The sequence below is a fragment of the Mus caroli genome, chromosome 12, assembly GCF_900094665.2.
Source record: "Mus caroli chromosome 12, CAROLI_EIJ_v1.1, whole genome shotgun sequence".
NCBI lineage: Eukaryota > Metazoa > Chordata > Mammalia > Rodentia > Muridae > Mus > Mus caroli.
The window spans coordinates 50,321,396-50,329,358 of record NC_034581.1 but is presented as its reverse complement, the minus strand read 5'-3'; the positions used below and the strand labels follow the sequence as shown (position 1 = coordinate 50,329,358).

Below are 7,963 nucleotides of genomic sequence, written 5' to 3'. Positions count from 1 at the left end.
GGGGGGGGTGGGTGGAAGTGAGGCTCTAAGGATTCAAAAGCCCAGGCCATTCCAGTTACTCTCTCAGCCTCGGACTTCTGGATCAGCCGTAATCTCTCAGCTACTGCTCTAACACCACACCTGCCTGCCTGCCGCCATGTTCACACCATGATGGACATGCACCCTAACCCTCTGGGGCCATGAACCCCAAATTAAATGCTTTCCTTTATACGTTGCTTTGATCATGATGTTTGTCACAGCAATAGAAAAGTAACTAAGACAGTCACCCAGAGGAAATTTTTTAAAATATGTGATTACATTGCCAAAGACAAACGGTTTCCACATATAGAAAAAAAATAGTCTTCCTAAGACCGATCATGTTTTCTGTGATGAATTGTCTTTCCATGCTAGTAAAAATTAGAGGCCAGAGAGGTGGCTCAGTGTAACCTGTTCTCAGCACCCCCACATTAGTTCATAACAGTCTGTAACTCTAGTTGTAGGAGACCTGACATGCTCTTCTGGCCTCTGTAGGCTCCAGGAACATATGTGGGGCCCAGCCGAACATACAGACAAATGTGGCATGTGTGTGCATCACGCCCTCACACAAAATGAGTAAATATTTTTAAAATTTTTATTAGTCCAGCGATAATTACAAACAAAACCTACATAGTACTTATTTTGTGCTTATCAAAAAACAGTACATGTCCTCTTCAGGGAAGAGAGACAGAGACGGACAGAGACAGAGAGAGAGAGAGAGAGAGAGAATATCAGGAAAAGGTAGTTTAAACACCATTAAACTCATCCATCCAGAAGTAACTGCTAGCCTGTGTTAAGATTCTGATATAAATTTAAGGATTTATGCATTATGCACCCAGCCTCCCCCCTCCCCCACATTTTGTTTTTGAGACAGGGACTCCCTGTGTAGCCCTGACTGGCCTTCAACTCCACTTGCCTCTGCCTCCTGAGTGCTGAGGGTAAAGCCTGGGCACAGTGCCTGGCAATCACATGTAATTACATTGTAATTACAATGTAATCACATTGCTTTGGTACCTTTGCTTGAACTGTGTATTAAAAATTCTATCTCACAGGGCGGTGGTGGCGCACGCCTTTAATCCCAGCACTTGGGAGGCAGAGGCAGGCAGATTTCTGAATTCAAGGCCAGCCTGGTCTACAGAGTGAGTTCCAGGACAGCCAGGGCTACACAGAGAAACCCTGTCTCAAAGAACCAAAAAAAAAAAAAAAAAAAAAGTTCTATCTGTGGGGCTAAAATGGCAACAGAGCAGCCAGCTGTTTGGCTGACACAATTTATGTAATTAATTGCTAAACATCTGGATTACTTTTCCTTTTCCTTTTTTTTTCCCCTAAGACAACCCCCCCCCAGCCCCCACAACACATACTCACCCAGGGACCACATCCAGGGCCTCCAGTTGGGCAACTTTCACAACCTACATTAAGAAACTGGTATGGTGGGGTGTGCTTGTGATTCCTGTGCTCTGGCGGACAAGATAGGCCAATCTCTGGGTCTCACTAGCCAGCAAGCTTTGGTGGTCGGTCACCTTGGTGAGTTCCAGGCCAGTGAGGGACTCTGTCTCCAGAACAAGGTAGACAGCACCTGGACTGTCTCTGGTCCCCATGTGCACATGAACACACACAAACAAAACTAGGCATTTTAAAATCACATTTACCCATTTATTTGGGGAGGAAAGCCATGACAAGCATGGAGGTCAGAAAGGGTCCTCAGGGCTGGAGAGGTAGCCCTGCGGTTAAGAGTGCTTGCTTTGGCAGAGGAACCAGGTTCGATTGCCAGCACCCACATGGTAACTTACAACTTATAAACTCAGTTCCAGGGGATCTAATATCCTCCAGGCATGCATATTGTGCACATACATAAACACAGGAAAGACACACACACACACATAGAATAAAAATAAATCTTAAAGAAAACCGAGACAAAGTCTCACTGTGTGTAGCCTTAGCTAGCCTAGAACTCACTGTGTAAGCCAGACTGACCTTAAACTCAGAGATCTTGTCTGCCTCTGCCTCCCAAGTGCTGGGATTAAAGGTTTGGGGTTTTGCTTGCTTGTTTATACTTGTTTGTTTGATTTTTGTTGTGGTTTATTTGAGATAGGATTTCTCTGGAAGTCACTATGTAGACCAGACTAACCTCAAACTCAAGAGATCCATCTGCCTCTGCCTCCTGAGTGCTGGAATTAAAGACATGGGTCGCCACCTCCCGGCTAGCTTTTTTTTTTTTAATATTATTTTTATTCTTATTTCTGTGTCTACATGTGAGTATGCAGTGTGTGCAGGTGCTTACAGAGTCCAGAAAAAAAGATCATTAAATATGGTGTTACAGATAGTTGCGAGCCACCTGATGAGACGGGAAGAGCAGTGAGCACACTTAACCATTGAACCAACTTTTCCCCAACTTAAAAACATTTTTAAAAGGTGTTTTTATTTATTTTCATTTTTATGCGTGTGAGTGCTTTGCCTGCATGTACGTATATGCATCGCATGCCTGCCTGGTGCTTGACCTGGTCGAAAGAAGGAGCCGGATCCCCTGGAGCTGGAGTTAGAGGTGATGTGAGCCACCTTGTGGGTGTTGGAAACTGAGCCCAAGTACTCTGCAGGAGCATCCAGTGCTCTATCCCCCAACTTAAAAACTTTAAAAAAAAATTTATTATTTCCATGTGCATTTGTGTTTTTTCATGCATGCCTGTCTGTGTGAGGGTGTCACGTCCTCTGGAATTATAATCATATTGGTGCTGGGATTTGAACCCAGGTCCTCTGGAAGAGGAGCCAGTACTCTTAGCCTCTGAGCCATCTCTCCAGGCTCAGAAAACGTCTGAAAATGTCAAAGAGTACATTGAAGGCCTGAGCTGTGTGAGATTCACATTACAAGCAGACACATGTTTTATTGTCTATATAAATCTTTCCATTCCACCTCTACCTCTGTCTATCTCTCTCTTCTACATCAACCTTAGGCACCCTTAGGTTCTCAGTCTTCCTAAATGCTGGGACCCTTTAACACAGTTCCACATGCTGTGGTGACCCCCGAGAATATAATTATTGTCATTGCTACTCATAACTGTAATTTCATTACTGTTTTGAATCATAAACATCTGTGCTTTCCGACAGTCTTAGGAGACCCCTGTGGAAGGATCAGTCAACACCCCTCCCCCCTACAGGGTCATGACCCACAGGTTGAGAACCACTGAACTAAGGCTCTATATAACATGCAGTTTTTCCTAATGATACCTTTAAAAATCCTTTTCCATTTGTACTCAAGTGCCTGGTGTGGCGGTAAACCAGGATCCTCAGCCTCCTGTGTGCTAGGACTACAGGCACATGCTACCATTCCTGACCTAATAGACAATGATATACCTTAATGAAGATTTATTTATAATGCAATATAATGCCACATGGAACTTCGGTGGAAATAAGACAGACACAGAGATATGAATGATTTTCCTCAAATGTTTTTCGTGGTGGTTCCGTGAGACACCGACTGAGCCAGGCCCCTGTCTGCTTCTCAGTGTTCTTATCTCAGTATCATTTCCGGTTCTTCTCCTTGGAGTCGTCTATTTCTCCTCTTTTTTTTTTTTTTTTTTTTTTTTTTTTTTTTTTTTTTTTTTTTTTTTTTTTTTTGTTTTTTTGTTTTGTTTTTTTTGTTTTTTCGAGACAGGGTTTCTCTGTATAGCCCTTGGCTGTCCTGGAACTCACTCTGTAGACCAGGCTGGCCTCAAACTCAGAAATCCTCCTGCCTCTGCCTCCTGAGTGCTGGGATTAAAGGCTTGCGCCACCACGCCCGGCTCCCTCTCCTCATTTTTAAGGGAAGCAGTTTATTGACTGCTGGGAAAGGGAACGTGGGCCAGGCTCTTCCCCAGACTTTAGCTCACAAATTCATCAGCGGGGGAAAATGGTAGGGTGTTAGAGGGGTGGAGTGTTCGTGAAGGTTTTCTGCTTGAAAACTGACAACTCGCAGCCCGGTGGAGTGATCCATGCTTGCAATGCCAGCACTAGACAGGCTGCGGTCATGAGTTTGTAGCCACACTCTGTTTTATATCCAGTTGTAAACCAGCCCAGGTAGTGAATCCTTAAAAGGGGGGGGGGGGCAGTGGAGAGGCAGACAGATGGCTCTCGAGGCCAAGCCTGACAATCCGAGTCCAAGTGTCAGGTCCCACATGGAGGGAGGAAGAGAACTGACTCCGGCAAACTGTCCTCTGACCTCCACTCCACATGCGTGCCGTGGCATAAGCGTACCTGCACACAAGTAAAGGAATAAAGTTACAAAGACAAAAATTCAAAATTTTCATACCAGATAGGACAGTGGATCTAGTCTGTCTGTCCATGGTCTCCTCGTGCTTTCTGTTGTTTTCTCTAGTGTTCACTGGGAAGAAAACCAAGGGGTCCAATAAGGTCCTTAGCGTAGCTGGGACTCTGAAAGGGTCAGCTTGCTTTTTTGAGACTCACGTAGTCCAGGCTAGCCTCAGACTTTATATGTAGCCAAGGATGACCTTGAACTCCTGGTCCTCCGGCCTTAAGCTCTCAAGGGCCATGACTTCAGGGATGACCAATACCCGATATGTCAGCCAAGTTCATTGTTTTAGCTTCTATGGCATACATTTAAACTTTGTTTTAGTCATGTCAGGATCAAAGCAGAGTATCACACATTCTAGGAAGAGCTACGTCTCAAGATTGTTGTGTGAGTAGGATCACAGTGTGTGAACTTTGGAAGGATTTTCTTAACGTAAGTCAAGAAACCTTGAGGTTCATCCAAGTTGTTGTATAGATTAAGTTTGTCCCGTTTTATTGCTGAATATCATTTACGATAAACAGCACCTCAGCTCAATCACTGAACACAGGATTATTTTCATTTTGGGCTCTTGTTCTAATTTGATTTTCTGCTGGGCAGGAAAGGTTTGGTTTTTTTAATTTTTTATTTTTTTTTAAATTTTGGCCTGCATACTTTTAGGTTAGAATCCATCACTGAGAAAAAGAAGTCAGGGCTTCTTCCCTGCCTTCTTTCTCCAACTCAGCTAGCTTTCTTATATAGCCCAGGCCAACCTGCCTAGGTATGGGACTTGCTCATAGTGGGCTGGGCCCTTTATATCAATTAGCAATCAAGAGAATGCCTCATGAACAAGCCCACAGGCCAGTCTGATTGAGGCACTCCCCCAGCCCAGGCTCAAGTCGAAGCTACGTAGGAGAGGGGGTTAATTGAGAAGAAAGCCATGAATACGTGTGTTTTTGCACAGAATTAGATTCTTTTCATCTCTCTTTTATATGCACCCAGATATAAAATTGCTAGAGTACATTTTTAATTTTAGAAGAAAAAAAAAAAAAACTACCCTGGTCTGAGAATGCACCTCAATCGGTAGAGTGTTTGCCTGGCATGCAGCAAGGCACGTGCTGGATCTCCAACACCTATAAACTGCGGGTGATGTGTAGACCTTGAGGTAGAAGCAGGAGGATCGGGGAGTTCACGGTCACCTTCCTCTACCTGAGGAGTTTGAAGTCATTGTGACACAAAACACACAATAATCACAACAATCAAATCAAACGACCCAGTTCAGAGCTATTGTACCCTCTCAGCAGCAGGGCACGGGTTCATGGTACGTGGCATACGGCTAGTGTTGGCTGTTGTCTTTAGTTACTATTTTATTTTGATTGGTGTGCCATGATATCACATTGTGGAGTCTGTGTCTTAGGCCCCTTGCAGGTTTTATATGAATAGTTCCAGCCTAGTCTGGAACTCGGTGTGTAGGCCAGGCTGCCCTGGAATTTACAGTAGTCCTTCTGCCTTTGTACTGGGGTTACAGGTGTGAGCCACCATGTCTAGCCCTGCGCCATGACTTGGTTTGTTTTACTTTGCTTTGTTTGTTTGTTTGACTTTTCTGAGACAGGGTTTTCCTCTGACCTCGCTACTTGCTATGTAGCCCAGGATGGTTTCAAACTCCAAAGAATCATCTTGCCTCCCCCACTTCCTGAACGCTGAGATTACAGGGTTTCATTACAAACTCCAACCAGCCATTATGTTTTTAACTTGCCTTTCCCTGATGCCTAATGAGACTGAGCCATGTTCCACCCTATCTATACATCTTCCATGAAATAGCTGGGTGTTCTTGTCTTTTACCTGATCTCTATTTATAGATCATGTTGTTTGAGATGGGGCTCATATACCCCCAGGTTTGTCCTGGGGCTCACAGTAATCCCCTTGTCTCAGAACCCCAAAAGCTGGAATTACAGATGTGTGCTACCATCTGTCTTTCGATTGGGTTTCTTTGGGACATGGTATCCGGTAGCCTACACTAGCACTGGACTCAGTAGATAGCTACCTTTGAGCTTCTGATTCTCCAGCTTCTGCCTTCCCGGTGCTGGGATTTACATATGGGTTTTGATTCCAGTACAATAAACTCTTTCAAAATTGTTCATGCTCTGGTTAGTTAGTATAACCTAGTGGTAGCTGGTAGGTTTCAAAGCAAAAACAGGCTCTCCCACTGCATAGCTAGCTAGGTGACTTTTGACAAGCATGTAAAGGTCACTAAATTTGTTCCCCCTCACTTGAAAATAGAGTTTGGAAGACTAAATTACTTACTGATTGAAAAATGCCCCAATCAGGGACACTCCTTTCATCTCAGCAGAGGCAGGTGAATCTCTGTGAGTTCCAGGCCAGCCAGTGCTACACAGTGAGGCCCTGTCTCAGTAAATAAACAAAGGAGAAGAAGAAACCCAGCAAACCCTAGAATTCCTTTCCTCAAAGAACTTACTTCCTTTTCAGGCGACAAGCCAACTTGGGCATTGGGCAGCTGAGCAGTTTTCTTCTGGGCTATGACTCAGGAACTTGGGCGCCTCAATTTTCCTCTCATCTTATTGTGCCATTGTCCTCTAGGTTTGGGGGACCTTTTTAGTTATTGGTGGGAAAAGGAGAGGGAAGTGCGAAGGTGTTTGAGAACTGTCTCTAGCAGAGGCAACCGCTGGTTCACACAGTCTACCGTCTGAATGCACCCACACCGGTCCAAGTAACTGCTTTAGGGAAGTGTGTACCCAGGAGGAAAATAAGCGGGCAGGGCGCTGTCTGGCGGGAAATGCTGTGCAGTCCTGCATCATCACAGCGGGGGCAGAGGTGGTGGTGGCTGAGACTGGGTGGCAGTCCTCACAGAACAGGAAGTAGAGGTGACAAGTAAGATCCAGGCAGCAGCAAGCACACGGAGTTTGGGTAAGGTGTGCCCAGCAGAAGAAAGAGAAGTGCAAACACCTCAGATTAGGCTCATTTTAAAGACATCTTTCTTCTCTTGGTTTTTCAAATGGTGGCTGCTCCTATACAGGAACACTGGTAATGAAACGTTTTTGAACCTCCATTAATAATTCTTAGTTGTCTGTCGGTTTTCCAGTCAGATTATTAGATCGTTATTACCTAATGGAAAAAATCCCTCCTCTTGCGGCTGAAGAAATTGATGATTCAGTGGGTAAAGTGCTTGCCATGCAATTGTGAGGCTGTGGGAGCGAGTCCCCAGAATCCACATAAAGGCAGATGTAGTGGCACACATCTGTAGTTCCACAGTTCCTATGGTGAGATGAGAGGTGGAGACAGGAGGATCGCCAGAAGCTTGAAGCCCAGTATGCCTAGCTTATGCAGAGGCGAAAAAAAAGACTATCTCAGTAAGGCGGGAGGCAAAGACCTGAGGATGTCCTCTGACCTCCACATGTGACCTCTGCCTGAACTTACACATGCATTTTAGTCCCACACAGGAAGTTCTCCTCTTCCTTCTGTATGCACTAGTAAAGAGAGAGAGGGTTTGTGTGTTGTTCAGGCTAGCCTTGAACTTGGAGACATCCTGCTTCAGCATCCGAGCAGGTGGGTGACAGGTGTGTACCTGTACCTCACTCAACTTCTTGGTCTGTTTTTGGTATCTATACCTTTTTGTCTCTGAGTTATTAGCTACATCTCTCTTTTTTTTTTTTTTTTTTTTTTTTTTTTTTT

General features: G+C 44.7%; 1 protein-coding gene across 1 annotated transcript in view; it reads left to right on the top strand.

Moving 5' to 3' along the window:
• The window catches only part of Baz1a (bromodomain adjacent to zinc finger domain 1A), a 124,308-nt gene that overhangs the window by 8,169 nt on the left and 108,176 nt on the right, over positions 1-7,963 (top strand). The window lies entirely within an intron of this gene.